General features: G+C 39.9%; 1 protein-coding gene across 1 annotated transcript in view; it reads left to right on the forward strand.

The window, feature by feature from the left end:
• The window catches only part of LOC124163427 (ubiquitin carboxyl-terminal hydrolase 8), a 97,209-nt gene that overhangs the window by 61,205 nt on the left and 17,209 nt on the right, over positions 1–18,795 (forward strand). The gene's annotated exons all lie outside the window — the stretch shown is intronic.

An 18,795-nucleotide genomic window follows, 5' to 3' on the forward strand; every position in this document is an offset into this window, starting at 1 on the left:
CGTGTGAAATCAATGCCTTTTTGGGAATGAAAACCGGCCGCGCTTGCAGATACATAGGGAAATCCGAAATCCGGAATGTTAGTCTTCATAAAGAAACCCCAGTTGAAAACGCAGTCGAAATTTTGGTCAACATTCGCAAATTTTCATTTTTAACCTTATTTAGCGATAGTTGTAGTTTAACGCCCCATGAATTAGTACTTTCTTTTTTGGGCTCATAGATGTAGTAAGAGATTTGAAATTAGAAGATAGGAGTGTCTTGAAGTGACCTTCAATTACATCCTATACGTAACTCCAGAAAGTTCCATGAACCTCCATGATAAGCATATGCTATTGTTCCACCTAGTCTTGCCTAAATTGGTCGCTAAATCTAAGACGTTGCTTCAGTTTCGATGTGAAAACGAGTGATTGTTTAGCGAAATTTTTGTTCCCATGATTTTATTTTTAAAAAATGACGCCATTTCCGTTCCCGCTAGCTTTTTTAAAATGGAATTTCTTTTTTCGGGGTCGTACATATAGTATTGATTTGAAGTAAGGAGATAGGATTGCCGTGAAATAATCCTAAAGTATATCCTATACGTAGGTCATCTCTGCGGTAAACAATTGGTCTAGTAATTATGTGCAATATGCGCACTGTGTTGCTCCACCTTTTCGCTCTTATATTGGTCGCTAAACCTAAGCTGTTGCTTCATTTTCGATGGGAAAACGTGCGAATGTTAAGCGGTATTTTTATTCCCTTGATTTTTGCGGTAGCAATGACGTCATTTTTGGCTTCCGTTTCCAGTTTCCACCTTTCTTCGATTTTAAGTGGCCATTCAGAAGCCACACCCACGCGCCCCGGGTGTTGCCTGCTACCACGGGGGTGCGGAAGTTTTTGAAGCGAAGGCCGCCGCGATAAGGCTCGATCACGCGAGAAACAACGGAATCCGGCTAGAAGCTTAGTGGATAAAACTCCTTCTCCATTCAATGCTTGATATCAATCTTTTTTAGGGTGGGTATACTTATCAAAACTTCACTTCGGATCCGCCGTTTTCGGTCACGCCTTGCGTCACGTGGACGTCACGTTTGCGTCAGCGCTGCGTCACACATCTCTCCGGGGAAGATTGGCGCCTTTTTTTCCCCCTCCCTCCCCGCGTTTATGGTCGCGTTGATGGTGTTTTCATTATCTTCTCCTCTCTCTCAGCCTCTATCATCGGCCGGGCTGCACTTTGGGGACCGTTCGCCGCGTGACTCCGCATTGAAATCGTTCCGAGGAAGCCGGACAAATCGGTTCGGGGGTTTTCGGTCCGAGGAAGAGTTTTCTGGACGTTCGCGCCATTTTATCACGTGTGCCGGGCGGTGGTTGCGCCCCGCCGCCACATTGCCTCCTCGCAAAAAACGACAGCAGAGCCGGGCATCCGACTAGAAGCTGATCGAATAAAAACTCCTTCTCCATTCAATCATGGATAGAGATACGTGAAAATCGCACTTTCATTTTTATTTTGTCGCACTTTCAATGGCAGTTTATCGCATTTTGTAGCGTCTATTTTTTTATTTTCATAATGAGTTAGATGACGATAAAATGTAGTAAAACACAGTTATATGACAAAATACAGAATATTTTAAATAAATATGTTGTAGAACAATAATAAATTAAGGAAGAAGACATATAGTGGCGGAGGTGTAGCTAGCCGGCGCCCACTTGTAGTTCGCGGCCACGTAGAGTCCCAGCCAACTAGCAGCTGGCCAGTCGCTCACAGGCTTTAAGCGGCGTGTCGGCGGAGCATTTAAACTGCGCTCGGCACAAAATGTACGAATTTTGCCGTCGAAAAGGCAAATTTGCGTAAAAATATCATAAAAGTCCAATCATCGCATCTATGTAGCATTTATTTGTGCACATCGCATCTATATCGCATTTATCGCATTTGCGATTTTCACGCATCTCTAATCATGGATATCAATCTCTTTTTTAGGGTGGGTTATCTAGACTTCACTACAGGTCGGCCACTTTCGGTCACGCCTTTTGTCTCGTGGACGTCATGTTTGCGTCAGCTCTACGTCACACGCCCTACGGGGAATATTGGCGCATCACTATTGTCTGGGCGCCTCGTTTTGCGACTTTTTTCGTTGGATTTGGAAATTTTCACAATTAATATTTCATATTATTAACTTAAGGGAGTGTGCTCAGCTGCTGATAGAGGGGCCCCGGGTTCACACCCTGGACGAAGCCTTGGGACACCCCCAAATAAAAATCCTCGAATTGGTAGGTGGCACAGGGAAAGGAAACTGGTTTCCCTACCCTGGGTGTGTGAAATTCACACTCCCGTGGCTTAGTTTGGGGTGAGCTGTACACTCATTCATCCAAACCAACCTTCGGGAGATTCACTGACATGAGTGAATGACAATTGGTGACTGAGTGACTTTATCTCAATTTTTGGATATCATTATGCTCAAATATGTTCAAGCAAGCCCAGTACATTGCTCTTATTTTAAAAACGTTAATTCCTTAAAGAAGAGATGTAGTAAAACCCTTTTGAACGTTCATTTAATCCCGGTATACAAACTTTCTATTAAGTGGGACAACTCTCACCTCGTCATGGGGTAACGTTGTCTCATCGTATCGTTTTATTTTTGGTTATAAAAGCTGGAGGCCACTATTTCTAATTTTCAACGATCACTGGCAATGATGGGAGGCACTAATAGCCGAAAAAATTTTCGCGGTGTAGAATATATGGATGTTGATGGTATTCAAGATGTATTAGCGTTAATTGCCTCGAGAAAAAGTTCTTAGCACTGAAATCGAACCACTGACGTTTTACTTTCCGGGCCACTTGGTACGCCACTGCGCTATCCAGGTTCTTTAATTACCATGGAAATTTTAAGGAGTTTCAGCGGTGATATGCCCTCACGGTCCATTAAGGACAGTAACGCGAGGGAGTATGTGCTCCGAAGAAGCCGCTATGGAAAGGTGAAGGTCGTTACAGCGCTAACGTGGCGCTTGGTGGTAAATGTGGCCTGCAACTTGAACGCAATTAACATTAATTTCCACGGGAAAAAATTATATTCTAGGTAGATGCTGCATTGTAAATTTTATGCAATGGAGCCAACATTGTTTCTTTTCCTAGCTTGAAAACAGAAATTTTTGCGGATAGGGAAATGCATGTCCTCCGCTAATGTTTTCTCTCATTTTTGCAACGGCTCCAGACGGTCTTTGCGTTGTCTTTCCAGCAGTCGAAATGTGAACAATTGCTCGTGATGACTGCTAATTTCCGGGTTCTTCAGCCGCGTCTGTCGTTTTTGGTTGACTACAGTTTCGGAAGCCATCCTGCTTCCGTCTTCAGGTCGAAGGTGAGAAGTTTTCATTTTTTGCCGTCTTATATAGCACTGGCCGATCTCCTCCTGTGCGCTGATTGGTCAGAACTCTCTTCCAAACGTTGCTGATTGGGTAGCCGTTGTCCCTGTTAATATTTTGTCTTTTGTAAATTTCAATTGCTTCCCTGATTTTCCTTGGGTAGTAGCGACTCTCTTTTGCCACTATCTTCGCTTTTTCGAATTCAATGTTATGGCCGGCCTCACTCCAAACATGCTCTGCAATGGCTGACAAGTGCAGTTGTTTTTTATTGGTAGCTCTCACATGCTCCTTCATCCTTGTCGCCATTCCTCGGCATGTTTCGCCAACATATGACTTTCCGCAGGAGCATGGCACTGTGTACACGCCCTCGCATAGTGCCTGCGGGATACGATCTTTTGGTCCAGGTACAATGTTTTGTATCTTGGTCACGCAATTGAACCTTGTGACCACGTCATGCTTCCTTAGTATCCTAGCAATACATTCTGACACTCCTGCTATGAATGGAATTGTAAGCCGTGCCGTAGGTTTGGTCAATTCCTCCTCCTCTGTGGCCTGGCGTTCTTCAGATGGTCGTGAGTGCATCTTTTTGACCTTAGCGGCCCTTTTGAGGACCATTTTCCGGTCGTAGCCATTCCTGATTAGTGCTTTGGTCAGGTGCTTCTTCTCTGAATCTAATGATTCGGCGTCGGAAATGGTGAAGGCTCGGTGGAGTAGAGATGTTACCACCGAGGCCTTCTGGGCGGGATGGTGGTGTGATTCTGCGTTCAGGTATCGGTCCGTGTGCGTTTCCTTTCTATACACCGCATGTCCAAGACTGCCATCATCTTCATCAATTGCTCGTATGGTGGTCACCGAAAGGTGAGGCATATATTCTAAATCCCAACTTCCATATTGCCATGAGAAATTGGAAGAGTTAAATCTTTGTATAATATTTCAATTTGGGAGTTATATATCGGTCAGATTGAAATCTTAATGCCAAAGCTTATTATGAGTTGTGATCAAGGATAAAAATATTGTCAGTTTTATCGAGGAAAAAGAAATCGATGACAAAAATGTTGTTTTCATCTAGATTTGGAGACTTTCAAGCAAAACTTCCGGCTGATAATATTAACTGATGCAGACAAAAAATAACACTTCATCATTGACATTTTGATACAAGTTATCAACCATAAATGGGCATTACAATCCATATTGAGGTGAAAGTCAGAAAATGAGTTGTAATTATGATCCTTGGGGTAAGGAGAGGAAATAGCCATTTTCTGGGGTCTGTGTTTGATGTCAAGATTGAAAAAAAATCTCTTAAACCCTCACTCCCTTATGACTCACTTATGATTGCCTGGTTCCGTGGATGCCACTTAAAAAATATTTTTGACTTTAGGATTTCGATGAAAGTTTAAGAAGTGTTTTCTCTCAGCTCTTTTATAAGAAGAAAATGTTTTTAAAATTAAAGAATAATGGAGTGATGGACTTGCTTGAGCACAATTTTGTACGATGACGCCCAAAAATGGAGTCTGAGTCACACCAGTCGACGGTACCTATTAGCACTCACTTAGTGATTAATATTCAAGGTTGGTTTAGATAGGTGAGGGTAGAGCGCACCCCGAGCTAAATTTATTGGAATTAATTCAACTGATTTAAATGTTATATAGTGGAAGTTCCACGTAGTAAAATAAAATATAATCGCACTTTCCTGACATTATTTGTATGCGTACGAATGACGCGTTTCGGCTCACTGAGCCATAAACCTGGCACAAGACATCACAGTACATGAGAACATCGCATTTTTACATTTGGGGGAACGGTGGGGGAGGATTTGACAAGTTTGAGGAAGGGGTGGGAAACAGAATCAATCCCTTCCTCAAATTTGTAATCAAACCCCCCCATCTCGTCCTCAAACGTATAAATGTGATGTTCTAAAGTGCTGTGCTAGATTTATGGGTCTATGGGCAGAAACGCGTCGTACGCATTAAAATAATCGTAATAAAGTGCTATTATATTTTATTTAAATAAGTCCAAATTCCACTTTGTCTCGGCTGAATTGGTTGAAGTTATAGCGAAGGAATAGAATATTTTCAAGGCACAATGTCAATAAACCGATTGATCTTAAATGGAAGATACTGCAACTTTTACTGTTGATGTTTCCAAGATGAGCCCATTACTCAAAAATGATGCAGTGAATCGAAGCTAGTCGTATCAATAAACTAATATAAAAGTGGAAAATTGCGATACATAGTTCTCAATAATGTTCTTTCCTCCCCAACTCTTTCCAGTAAAGATCCTAATAATATAGGTGAACACAGCAATCAACATCAGTGAAGCAGACGGCTGTGGCATCCAAATACAACACGAAAACTGCCTGAAATGGATTATGGTTCCATGTATTGAAGTGGCTGATTGTGTATGAAATACTATTAAGTTCTTTTGTAATGTATTCCATAGAAATGGCTAGGAAGTTACGCAATACGAGTCGGATGAATACAAGTCAAGAATCAAACCTGACTCGTGATGATTAGGTACATTATAAATACCTTTAGTTACGCCGTCCAGCAGTTTTCTTCATTTATAGATCTCCTTACGGACGAAAGAAGCCGAGAAATACACCGTCCAAAGATTTTAAAAGAATATTTCTATCTCATTAGCCGTTGATATTATGGTTTATGTTCTCTCCGTACGCCAATGCTTTATGATTGTTTTGATTTCACCATCACTCTGGCGGCCATATTGGAAATTGACGTCACTGACAGTCTCGAATATCCACCCACTTCAATCTCTCCAGCCCCCTCCACACCCACATCTCAAAAAGCTTTGATTCTATCCCTATCTCTTCTTCCCAAGATCCACGTTTCACATCCATACAGCACGACACCCCACGCATAGCACTTCACCAGTCTCTTCCTCAGCTCTTAGTCCATGCTGCTACGTAACACCTTTCTCTTCTTATTATAAGTTTTCTTTCCCTTAGCTATTATTGTATTGATTCTATTTCACTCCACCAGTCTTCAGTCAACATGCTTTCTTGATATACCTTCTAACTTGCTCTATGTTTTCCCCATTGGTAATAACTCTTACATTTCATCCTGATTCTTAACTTACAAAAATAAGAGGATCTATTGCTGTCATTACTTCCCTTTCCGCTGAGTTTGTGTGCAACCTTTCAAGGTTTAATTCTGTTTTTATAAGGTTTTAATTCTAATTTTAAGGTTGAATTTACTGGTTTAATTACTTTCCCACACCGATATCGGCGGTATCAGGAAGTCACGTGGTTTCAGTGTTGGCTTTACTTCTTGGCGCTCCGTTTCTTCCCCTGAGGATTCTGATTGGAGGTTCGGCGTTTAGTTCGCTTGCCCACCGCCTTTATTCGATTGTGCTGCCTAGGCACGATTGAAGTTCTTTTTCTAAAGCTCTCTTTTACTAATGAGATCACGTCCGAGGACGCGTAAGATTTGTTCCCTTACCTAATTCACGCGTCTTGTGTCGTGAGACATGGGAAAGTTTCATCTAGGGCCCTCTCTTTTGCTTTGTTTGAGGAAAATATTTCCTTGTAAAATTGCGTCCTAAAATAATCATATGGCAATTCTTAACATTCGGATAGGGTGACACATATCGATAGAGCCTGTAGTTGGATAGAGGCAGACTTTTAAGATATTCTTGGTTTCAGGGAACAAAATTAGAATATAATTCCAGCTAACGTTTTTATTTCTTCTTTTGACATGCTGCCATGCAATTCGCGAACCTTAAAAAAAGAATACCAACTATAAAGATTCGACCTTTTCAGTCGTATGTGTACAGTGTGCAATTATATTTAAATTAATAACTGCAAGGGTTCTGTATTAAATTTGACATAAAGTAAAGGTTTAATAAGATGAAAACAAGTGTTGAGCCGAATAATTTATTTTACCACAGAGACCTAGAGTTGGGAACCATGAAACCAATCACATTTCTGGCTGGTTTTAAGAGTTAATGGCCTGTGATGATGATGACGCGGCACAAACTATCCCAACCCTATCTCAGCCTGTGGTTGTCAGTACTCCTTGAGCCTTAATCCGCTTAAACACCTCTGACGTAATTTCCCGAATTTTTTCGGAAATGCGTTAGCGTTCCTCCGTAATGCTATTGATGAGAGCAACGACGAGAAACCCAAGCTGAAATAAAATTTAAAATAATAGTATAACGATTAAATATTTAATTTTTATGATTTGGTCCACAAATCCTGTATGCCCATTCGTTGATTTGAGGTAATTTCTTTCATAGTGGAAAATATCATATTACGTTTGATATCTCGAGAAGCTGGGCTCTATTTGAGCTACTCCATGGATACCGTTGTCAGTGCTACGACTCTAAACATGATGTTAAAATAGCTGTAGCCTACTACGAGTTTTGACTTGAACAACGTGACAAAAAGCTGGTCTCTTTCCGATGGACATACTCTATATCTATATCTATATATCTATATATACTCTATATATAGATATATAGATATATATAGATATAGATATATCTAGATATATCTATATCTAGATATATAGATATATCTAGATATAGAGTATATATATATATACTCTATATCTATATATATGTATCTACTCAGTAGTCGTGGTCGAAGAAGCAGGAATGTTAAAAAATACGAGGGACGCCAAAAGCTTTGAGAAGTTCGAGGGGAAACTAGCGTATTTTTGACAAGCAGGTGATTCACTAGTAAAGAACATAAAATTGTTATCGTCAACTGGGGTAACTTTGGACCAGCTTTTCTTGATTTCTTCGAAACAAACTAACTAATATAATTTTAAAATTATTAACAAATGTATTTAAAGTGGTTAAAATTATTGATAGAACATGTACTTGCAACTTAAGGCTGTTTTAACCCTCTTAACTTTTTTTACAATCAGGATTTTTTTCTTGGAAAATTCGGGCCAAAGTATCATGTATAATTAAAGTAATAAAATCATACGAGTCTAGTTCTAAATCATAAGTTGGAGCTAAGCTACCCCATACACGTGTATGTCTTGATATTAACCTGTAAATTTATTTTATTCGGGTAAAAATAAAAAAAAATATAAAAGCAACATTTCTGCTAGGAAAAATCATATTTATTGCAATGTGTATATAACCAGAAAATGTTCAAAATTCATTCTATTCTATGGAACTGAAACCCAAACTAAATCAGGTGTGAAGCCAGTTCTGCTGCCTTAGCTTTGATGCAAGAACTAGGTCGATAACTCAATGCAAATGGAAAAGTACGTAACTACGAATCTTTTTACGTCTCTGGGCCAAAGTTACCTCAGTTGACCTTACCTATTTAAATGGCTCTTTTCCTTACAACTCATTCATCTGTGTGGAATCAGTCTTGGTTCCCTATTCTCTTTGTTTTTGTATTAATAGGTTGTAATTTTTTTCATGGCGATACACTATTGATATCCGTTTGTTATTCAGAGATCGCTGCGTCCGGCAGCGTTCAAATAGCCGCCTTAGCGTGTCACCCGATGTCTTTCCGCAATCCCTCCCTCTCCTGTCGCGCATGCAACCCGCCTGGCTAAAGTGCAAGCCGTGGTAAATAATCGCCAGGCGTGAAAGTTGTGTAACGTCATTAGGCTAAGCTAAGCCGGAGGCTATTCCGGGAGGTGTCGGCGAGGAGAGTTGCGGATGTTGATCGTCGCTTGTCCGCTTTTCTCACTTCCTCGGAGGTTCATGGCCTTTCGTCGCGAGCGGTAATCCTTGACGTGAGTGGGGAGGAGGAGGAGGAGGTTACTGCGAGTCCAAGCTCAAGGCTAAAAGAAAATACCTGCATAATTTTGCCGCTTGGTGTGAATGGGGAATCTCTTTTCTCCACTTTCCTCGGAATTAACTCCTATAATGCCTCCATCCTAGAGGATTGCATAGCTGTATTGTCCACGAATCGGCAGAGTAAAGCGCCACGCATAAATGTTTCAATACCACATAATCAGTTACACTTGGAGTGCTATTTCCGCAGGTGGAGGAAAAAGGAATTGTTTCCTGAAATATGTGCTTTGGTGTCCACTAATAATCCCAACTGCGATGTCTTATAAAATTAGAAGTTATCGATCCAAAGATTCATATTGGGGTTATCGTTCTTACTGGATAGGCAAACCTAAGGAAGAAATGTCAGGGAAATAGTAATAATGCTCTGAAAACTCATACGCTATGTTTCATCTACTCGCTACCCCGCAAGTTTTTCTCAATAGGCGTGTGGCAGTGGATGTTAGGACACCAGCTGTTAACCAATGGAAAGGAAATACTCTTACGAAGTTTCTGTCATTAATTAAGTCCTTTATAGTTTGGTGGAAAAACGAATTCCTTTTCCTATCCGTTCGGTAAAATATGTATCATAATCTGTCGTATCTATCAGACTTGTAAATGTAGCGGGATTCTGAGATGATTTTCTCCCTGTCGCTCTGATAGATATTCATTGTTCTCAAATAGCTCAAGCAATCTTAGCCTAACGCGTAGCCTTCGAGCCTCTAGCAGCTCCCAGCCAAATTCGTTTAAAATCTGTGCAACGCTTCATGTACGCCCATAGCGATTTTTGCGATTCGCGCAGCTTTGCTTTATATTTTATTGAGTTCACGGATTAAGTCGTTTTGCGCCGGATCCCATATCGATGGCTAAATTCTAACAACACGTATAACAAAAAGAGCAACTTTTCAGGCGAGAAAAAAAAACTATTAATTTATTTTACTTGCACACTAAAATTAAAAACGAAAAGTTCATAAAACTGAATAAGAAGGATTCAGTCGCAAATAAAGATTTGTTCTTTCTTGTATTTAATTTTTTTAATGCTACTACACGTAAGATACTTGCTTTAAGATACCTGTCTCAAACCGGCCGAATTTCAGATACGTGTTGTTAGAACTTAGCCATCGATATGTTCGCTGCATATTCAAGTGGTGTGCCGAAATATTTGTGAAGTTTTTCAATACTCAATGCATTCATATCGCCATTTCTAGTGCTTCATAGTTTCTTCGTCGTGTATTTCGTTTCTTTGAATGCTTTCTTACGTTTTTGAAGCTGTTTTTAATACATTGGACTGAATTATTGGCGGCTAGAGGGGAAGCACTGGTTTTGTTTTTCCATTTACTGGCGCATTATTTTATCTACCTGGGTTGGTGACATCAAAAGTTGTTCTAAACTGTTGTCACCCAAAGAGACAGAACGCGAAGAGAATCCGAAAGATGGAGAGATCATCTAAATTATTTCGCGTTGAAAACTTTATACGGTCAAACTAAGGGACAATCGTTGAAGTCTAATAGTTGCGTGGGCTGTGTTTTTGGTTTTTCTTTAACAGTTCCGTGTTTCAATTTTTCACTCGACTTCCTACTAATAGTTTGCAAGGACCGCATGACAAATATCGCTGACCATCGTCATTAGTCAGCAATACGAAATTAGTTTATCGCAGCTTTCCTCTCAGCTTATCTTTTAGCATTTACATAATTCTTCTGTTTTACATTCTTAATCACCTGCTCTCTGTAATCATGCCGTTCTTCCCTTCCGCATACCCTTTAAATTGTAATGCATTTTACCTTGTAATATATTTTAATTTATGGGACGAAAAATCATTACGTAAGTGTAGTATTATTTTTATGGGACCATCGTGTCTCCATGTCAGGCCATCGTAAGTTGCGCCGACTAGTTCTCAATGTTTTCAAAGGACTCCTTTCCTAATTTTCCTTAGAATTCCGCATTAGTCATTTTTATCTATTATTTTTTTATGTACATCAAAACAGCAAACACTATTTGACCTTAACATCGGGCGGATACAACAAATGACGCTGGACGCCCGCAAACATCCATGCCCTTATTAAGGATAACCTATTCAGCCGGGACTCGAACCCGTGACCATTGATTGATACACGAAGATATCTTTATTCCCACGTAATTTTATGTCGCATCTTTACTACACGTGTTTCGATTGGCTTGCAATCATCAGTAGTAGGGTTGTCCAATAAAATTAAGTGGGCAGTACGATGTATTTGTGTGTCATTTGGCATGCTGTTCCACGATATCTCGCTGAAAAAATTTGACTTAATCCGCGACCTTTAGTTAGGCAAAAGGAAAAAGTTGAGTTCATCTTTAATTTGACTGCCGAGGTCTGTACCCTGCCGTCACCGAGGCCGGCACATATTCACTTCATCCCGTCATTATTCTGTAAAACCACGTTTCGAAACCTTCCCACCTTGATTACTGTGCTGTTATCATCTAGGGTAGCAGACAAATGTAGTGAAACTTGGCGTTAATTCGCAATTTCGAGTTAAAACTTCTAGGGAAAGGATTTGCATGTTTCGAAGAATTGGAATTCTTCTTGCCTCGGAGGGGAAGACCTAAAGGTTGGGGGGTGTCCGTGTGTTCGAGTTTCCTGTTGCTGCGTGTGGGAAGGATCAGGCCTTAATACAATAAAAACAAACGGGGGGCCTAGCCCTGTGTTATGTCACCCAAACAATCGGCAAGACAAGCTATGACCGAGATTGTGTTTATTTCATTAGATGGAAAACTTCTTGTTCAGTCAAATGTCGTGACTAGTCCTTCTCCCCACTTCAAACGCTGTTCACCGATTTTAAAATGATCCTCAATCCGAATTCCGTTAGTTCCTCGCGCACGTCAATTTGTCTCACAATTTTTTTTATTAGTTACAGGTGAGAATTACATTTGAGGTTATTAGACAGAAATCCTGAAACATGTACTTTTTTGTCAACTGACCAACCCAACCTCGTTGACTTATACAATTAAAATGTATTGAACTAAAGGTTAAAAAAATTCATATTGTGTATCTCATTATTGCTGATGATGTTTAATGTATCAACTCTAGGAAAATCGTAAGAAATCGACAGCTTTAACATTTTCTCGGGCCACAAAGAAGTCCAAAGTTAAAAAGATTCAGATAAGAATTGGTGGATCGACTTTATGTCAAACTAGATTAATGCAACTAGTACAATTCCACGTATTTTTTAGTCTCATCCGAAACCGAATTTTAAAAATTCATTAAATTTGTGAAATTCTTTAATAATTAAGCTCCATCCTCTTGGTCCTTGTAATATATTTTAATTTATGGGACGTAAAATCATCGTCAGTGTAATACCTTTAAAGCCTTAAGGTATTTATTTTAAGATTCTCTTAATTAATCGTAAGTACTGCAAAAAATAAATGGCGTGGTGTAAATCAAAGTTTTCACGTATCCATATTTGGTTTTTCGACTTAACGGAATGTGTGATCGAATCGTCAAATTTAGCCCCGCGATTTTAATGCTACCCTGATTAACCTTAGCAGCTTTATTGTCTACGAATATATTTGTGTACCAATTTGTTTTAAGCCGGCCGTTAGAAACCCATTTGCGTTTTAGAAATTGAGTCTGTCGTTTTTTCTTTTGTATCTTTTGTAGGTGTGACTTCGTCGTGGTTGGTTTTAATCGTTATTTCACTTCAGGCGATTCTCACTGCGCCAAATTTCGAACTGGTGACCTTATTTTAACTCCGCAGTCCGAGGATACTAACCAGGTCGGCTCATCACTCTTTCTTGCCACTCTTGGGACGCTCAATCTTGGATGTTTATGCAAATGAGCGTGCTCCCGGTGGCGGTTAAATGTCATGTTTTGAGTGCGTAGTACCTCGCCGTTATTCCTTATCCTAATGCAAGCCGTTTTATAAGGAAAGTGGCTAAAAACTCCATTCCGTTGGAAGGCTCTGTTTCTGAAATTCATCGTTATAATTCAACTCACAATCATTGCCATCTATTCCGTGGGAGCTAATTTAAATGTGGATGTAATTATTTTAAACGTCTGTGAATCCTTCTGTGTATTGTTGTAAGCCTTCGGATTGCCCAAACAAAAATCCTGGAAGTACGGGGTGACTCAAAGAAAGGAACTGGACCTCCTCTTACCATACGTGTGTGATATTCACACGCCTTTGGCTTAGTCTGGGGTGAGCTCTACCCTCACCAATCCGTACCAATCTTCGGGGAGAATCTTTGATTGACTGGGTGAACGATTTTTATACCCCCATTAACTGCGTTAAACACTTCTCTATATAGTTATTTAATCCCTTGATAAAGTAAAAATTGAGTGATAATTTGTAAAGGGACTCAACCTTCGCTTCAGTACGGTTCAGATGCTGTTAACAAAAAATCATCTTAATTAATCAGGATTCAAGATGAAATAGTTTATGATAAAGAGAAAATGGATCAGTAAGTAATGAGGAAATGCTGAGAAGAGTGGGAGAAAGGAGAAATCTTCTAAAAACCTTAAGCAGAAGACGGGACAATCTAGTTCGCCACATTTTGAGGCACGACGGCCTGATAAAGTCTATCGTAGAAGGACAGGGGAAAGTGATGGCCCCGAGTGAGTTGCAAAGGACTGGTCATAATGGATGTAAAAGAGAAGAAATACGTCGCTATGAAAAGGTTAGCGGATAGGAGGGAGGAATGGGGAGCTGCGTCAAACCATTGTTAGGATTGTAGACGAATGAATATGATGATGAGTGTTCTCAATCCCTTAAAATGTTAATGGGAGCCTGGTGGCCTAGTGGTTAGAGAACTTGGCAGCTGATGGAGGGGCGAAGCCAAAACAAAATCCTCGAAGTGCGATTTGGACCAGGGAAAGGAATTGGCCCCCTTACCTGGAATGTGCGAAGTTCACAGGTCTGTGGCTAATCTGAGGTGAGCTCTACCCTCACCTAACAAAAAAACCTTGGGGTTGAATCACTGGGTGAGTGAGAGAACGTGTTTATGGCCTCTGAATTTCCTGTAGATTTTTTGTTTTGGGTGTGTTAAGCTTAGGATTTTGTGCGCCTTGAATGAAAATCGCTCGGCTGATGACAGTCGAAAAGTTGAAGGAGCCTTTGCCGTCCTCTCCGTTCCGAATGAAGGCGAATAATACCCATGAGTTGGCGCGTCGAATAAGCTCATGTGCAGTAGCTTGGTCACTAGCTATGTAGGTTTAATCTTCCCTGCAGTAATGCATGACTAAAGTTAATTTTTTCGCATAGTGGGGACATGCAAGTTCGTTCGGGTACACGTCCTAAAATTCGTCGTAAAACATGACGCATCGACGGTGCATTATTGGCGCATACTCGTGACGTCCTATCATTCGAGTGTCACGGGCAGTGCAAGCCTCGGCGTTTGAGCAAATATTTTTGCGTGGCTTTCTCGAAAATTTCATCTATACGAAGTATTTTTTTCGTAAGATTTTAACCGATTTTGATATCATGTTCTCGATTTTATCACAATTCTGGGGTTTACATTCCTTCCATAATTTAAAGGACGCATCACCAGTCTTCTCTCTTGACGAGTTCTTGCCTGTTTGAAAATTTCGGTATCATCTTCGACTTTTGGGGTTAAATAGGGCAAACCCTTATCAGCACATACCTATATCTCAAATATGAACGTTGTACCTCATTATTTTGCTGTGCGCTAGGCTTAGATTGCTCTAATAATTGAGAATAGATATCTATACATAACAACACGGGGAACATTATCTTAGAGTCACATAATATTCCCAGGTTCAATGGAAGTGATAAATTAAGAGAGATTTTTGCCGAACGGATGGATACGGGAATTCGTGTTTCCCCCGAACCATTAAGGACTTTAATAAATGCTAGTCGTAATTTCGTTACAGTATTTATTTTTATGTGTAAATGGCTGGTGTCCTAACACCCCCGCCACAGGCCTTTTAGGTGGCTTGCAGGGTAGTATGTAGGTGTAGATTTTCTCAGACAATGATTGAGGAAAATGGTCGTATTTGAGGCTGAGAAAATACTGAAAGAATATTTTCATATTCGAGGTGTGGTTGAGTATTGAAAAGTATATACTCTGTTTACTCTGAAAATTCGAGACGATGGCGTAAGTTTAGTATGAGCCCTACGTGAAGAAATAAGAGCCTGTCGATTAGCTGTGGTGCGCCATTTTGTGGACGTTCCTCGGGAAAATGATATGTGTCCGTAAAAATATAAAAAAATGTCCGCCTTAGTTTTTTCTGTCGACTGGAGTTAAAAAATATGTGCTTTCCGCGATGTCTAAATTATTTAATACTGCGCACGTATTTCGTGATTTTTTAAAATCAAATTTTCGGATTTTTTAATGTGCGTTATAAATAAGGTGAGCGAGTGCGTGTTATGCAAATAGCTGTAAACATTTAAATATTTATTCAGTGAAATTATAACATTGCTTGCGAATTTATCATGGTTTCGAGAATATGAATGTCAGAAGTCAAGGCTTTCCGGATCTCGTTTGCGTGATGTACGAGTGCGTGTTATACTTGAAAATTTGGAGACTAGCGGATAAAAATTGAAGGTTGATCTGCGCGTTAAAGCTTGGATACGCTTTATACTTGAGAATTTTTGGCAATTTCTGTAAATTTCAGTTAAAAATCTGCATTCAATGGGATATTACGACGATGCTTGACGACATCTTGCCAAGTTAAAAAAAATAGCGTACAACTACAATACAACGGTTGTTTTGTCAGAGCTAAGATATTTGTAATGTGTCGACCATGCTGCGAGAGCGGCGATGAAATTTATCTGAATAGGATAGTTTCCTTCATCAAAGAAAACGAAAGGCATTGATTGCGATTCGTTAGCCACCAGTAGTGTATTCATAATATACCAATTATTTGGATTTAGAAATCCCAGTTTAGACGAATGGCAATGGTCAATTTTATGCTCATTTGAAAAAAGCCAGATTGGCGCCCATGCGATACCACTCCACGTGACGTCACAGGGACCTAGTTTCTATACGAGTAGATAGGAGTTTTACATCGTCTGAGATTACCAATGCATGCAAAAGGCACAGAGCTCAGGGAAACATGTCTTAATCCTATTAAACTAAAATTACCTATTAAAACTGGCTAAGGTCGGAAAGCTTCCTTCGTTTGATAAGGTATTAATAATCCTTATTTAAGCCAAGCGCTACATGCTCTGCTACCTGCCAGCAGCCTGCATCGTATCAGCGCTCAGTGCCTCGCACCAATGTGGCCTCATACGGCGGCAGCTGGAACCAGAAAGACGTCACGCGGGCTTTTCCCAGCATTCATACTTAGGCGTCGCGTTTTCGCGCGCTTGAAATTTTTCACTTTTCATTTAATCGCGAAAAATAGATATCGTAATTTATAAATCTAAAAGCGTGAAATACGTACTCCAGGAGTAATAATCTTTCGATTTAGGCAATAAAAAATAATAGGAAACCACCCTATTGCCTCTAGAAAAAGCTACCGTGGACTGGGAAGCGAACCTCGGACCTTCGGCGTTCCGGGCCACTGCCCAGACCACTAAGCTACCAAGGTTCTTATATATGTTGTAAGGATCAAGGTAAAAAACGAAATTTTGACTCCTCGCCGTATCACTTTCTGATTTAATCGCTAATTTATGCCGCAAATTGGGTTAGAATGCGATTGTTGGACGAAAATGGTTCCGTGGTTGGTTCACTCTGCCGGGAAAAGTGATAATTGAAAATATGCCCATTGAATAATCTCGAAAACTATGCAGTCCCAATTTTAATTCTTAGCATCGAAGAAATCCCTATGAAAGCATGTTTTGAAAAAAAATTACGGCGTTCCTCTGGAGGACGCATCACAGCCGGTTAGGCGGTCTGTTTCCTTGCGCATAACTCATTGAAAACTTACGATATTATCTTGAAATGATAGGGTTATCTAGAATACGACCTTTTCAACATTTACGTGTATATACGTTGTGAAAATTTTCCTCGGTATATTCTTTTAAGAAGAAATTTCGTGTCTGTGATAACGTTACATGTTAAAAAGGTTGCACCCCATGTATCGTGAAAATTTTTAGTGGAAAACATGAGTTTAAAATGAGTTTTGCGGCGAGAAATCGAGATAAAATACGTCCATTCGAGCGGGGCTTGTACGTCCTTCAAGTCCTCTTGGTTGACAATTAAGAGATCCGTGTTTGAATCCTGGTGGGTTAAAATGAGGATTGTTTTTTCTTCTTCTAGCGTCATTGTTTGTATTTCTCCCGAGCTTATTTTGCTGTTGTCAGCATGTGATTTTGAGTGTCGCCGTCTGTGGAGTGCCTCCCCTCTTTTGCCATTGATTCCAACCCCTCCCCTAATTTCCCCTACCTCTCCCCCCATCGCCTCCCCTTCCCCTCCCACCAGACCCTCCCAGCTGCTGTGAGGAATGCCTTCAGTATTAGTCGTGGTTTCATCAAGAGGAAGATCCTTGTGGGATAGTCCCTCGTGTTGGCCCGAAAAGCTGGCGCACCCCCGTGTTCATTTTATTCCCCCCAAACCTCCGTGACATTGTTTCCTACATGATCGTCAGTGCACGGCAAGGTGGTGTTGTTGTGTTGATGCTGCACAATGGTGTTGGTCTCCAAATTTCGCATCATACCTCCTCACTCGCTCCTCTGCATCCCGCTGCGAAAGGTGACTTTTTTTTAAACAGTCTAGTCTCGCGTGATGTTTCCATGAGTGGCCACTGTTACAGAAAACCTTTGAAGTCAGGGAATTTCATTTTTTATGGAATGTCAGGGAAAATTCAGAGGGTTGGAAAAATCGTCTTTGCTGCTGAAGTCTTATTTTGTTTTAACTTTTACAGTGCTCTTGATAAAGTTTTCTTTCACACTCCTATAAATACGTTTATTTTTAATGTTTGAACAAACCATTCCCAATATGCCACAGAAGGTGCTTCAGGCCTGTGAAAATTATATTTATTTCATATTTTTATTTGATTTGTTGTTATATAAATATTCGGTTGCACTTTTTTATCATCTGCAAAGATGAGTTTTCCTCGAAATAAATACTGGGAAATAAAAATTGTGGAATTCATGTGGAAAGACTGCAATAGTCGGGGATTTTCAGTTTGATATTGCATTGCCCTGTAAACATTCCACTTTTTGATCAATTTTTTTCAGTTTACATTCTTAAGTATATCTTCATTCAGCTGTCATTATATCAGGATTGTTAATTTTTTTTTACTTTCAAGTTCAATTTTTAATGAGCTGTTGGTATTATTTCCGAAGATAATCTTTACAGAAATGTTTTGTCGTTATGAATATATTTTACTGTGAATAAATTCCTTCAAAATTTACTGCTTCTTAGGATGGGATTTGGTGTGACTTCAGTTCTGCGTTTGCTAAAAAGCTTTTTTCTGCTAAATAAATTTTTTTAATTCTCGCACCAGTTATGAGAGAACCCAGATTTAAGTGACTATTTTTCTGTGTGAGTGTATTTGAAGTTGTGCTATTCAATGTCTGACAATCATGAGTACAGTGTCGAGTTATTACTTTGGAGAAAGTCGTCAGGAATTTCATATGGCATCACATTATTGACGGACATGTAAATCATGTTTTGTTTTTAACGTAGGAATTTTTTTCTTATCTTCAGATTTTATTGAGGTGACATCAGCCTTGCTGCATCGAGACTTATATTAATTTTTTAAATTTTCATCATAGTTATAAAGTGAAGTTGTGTCAGTCTATGTATCACAACTATTTCTTTGAGATACCCAG

This window comes from Ischnura elegans, chromosome 8 (genome assembly GCF_921293095.1).
Source record: "Ischnura elegans chromosome 8, ioIscEleg1.1, whole genome shotgun sequence".
In the NCBI taxonomy this organism is placed as follows: domain Eukaryota; kingdom Metazoa; phylum Arthropoda; class Insecta; order Odonata; family Coenagrionidae; genus Ischnura; species Ischnura elegans.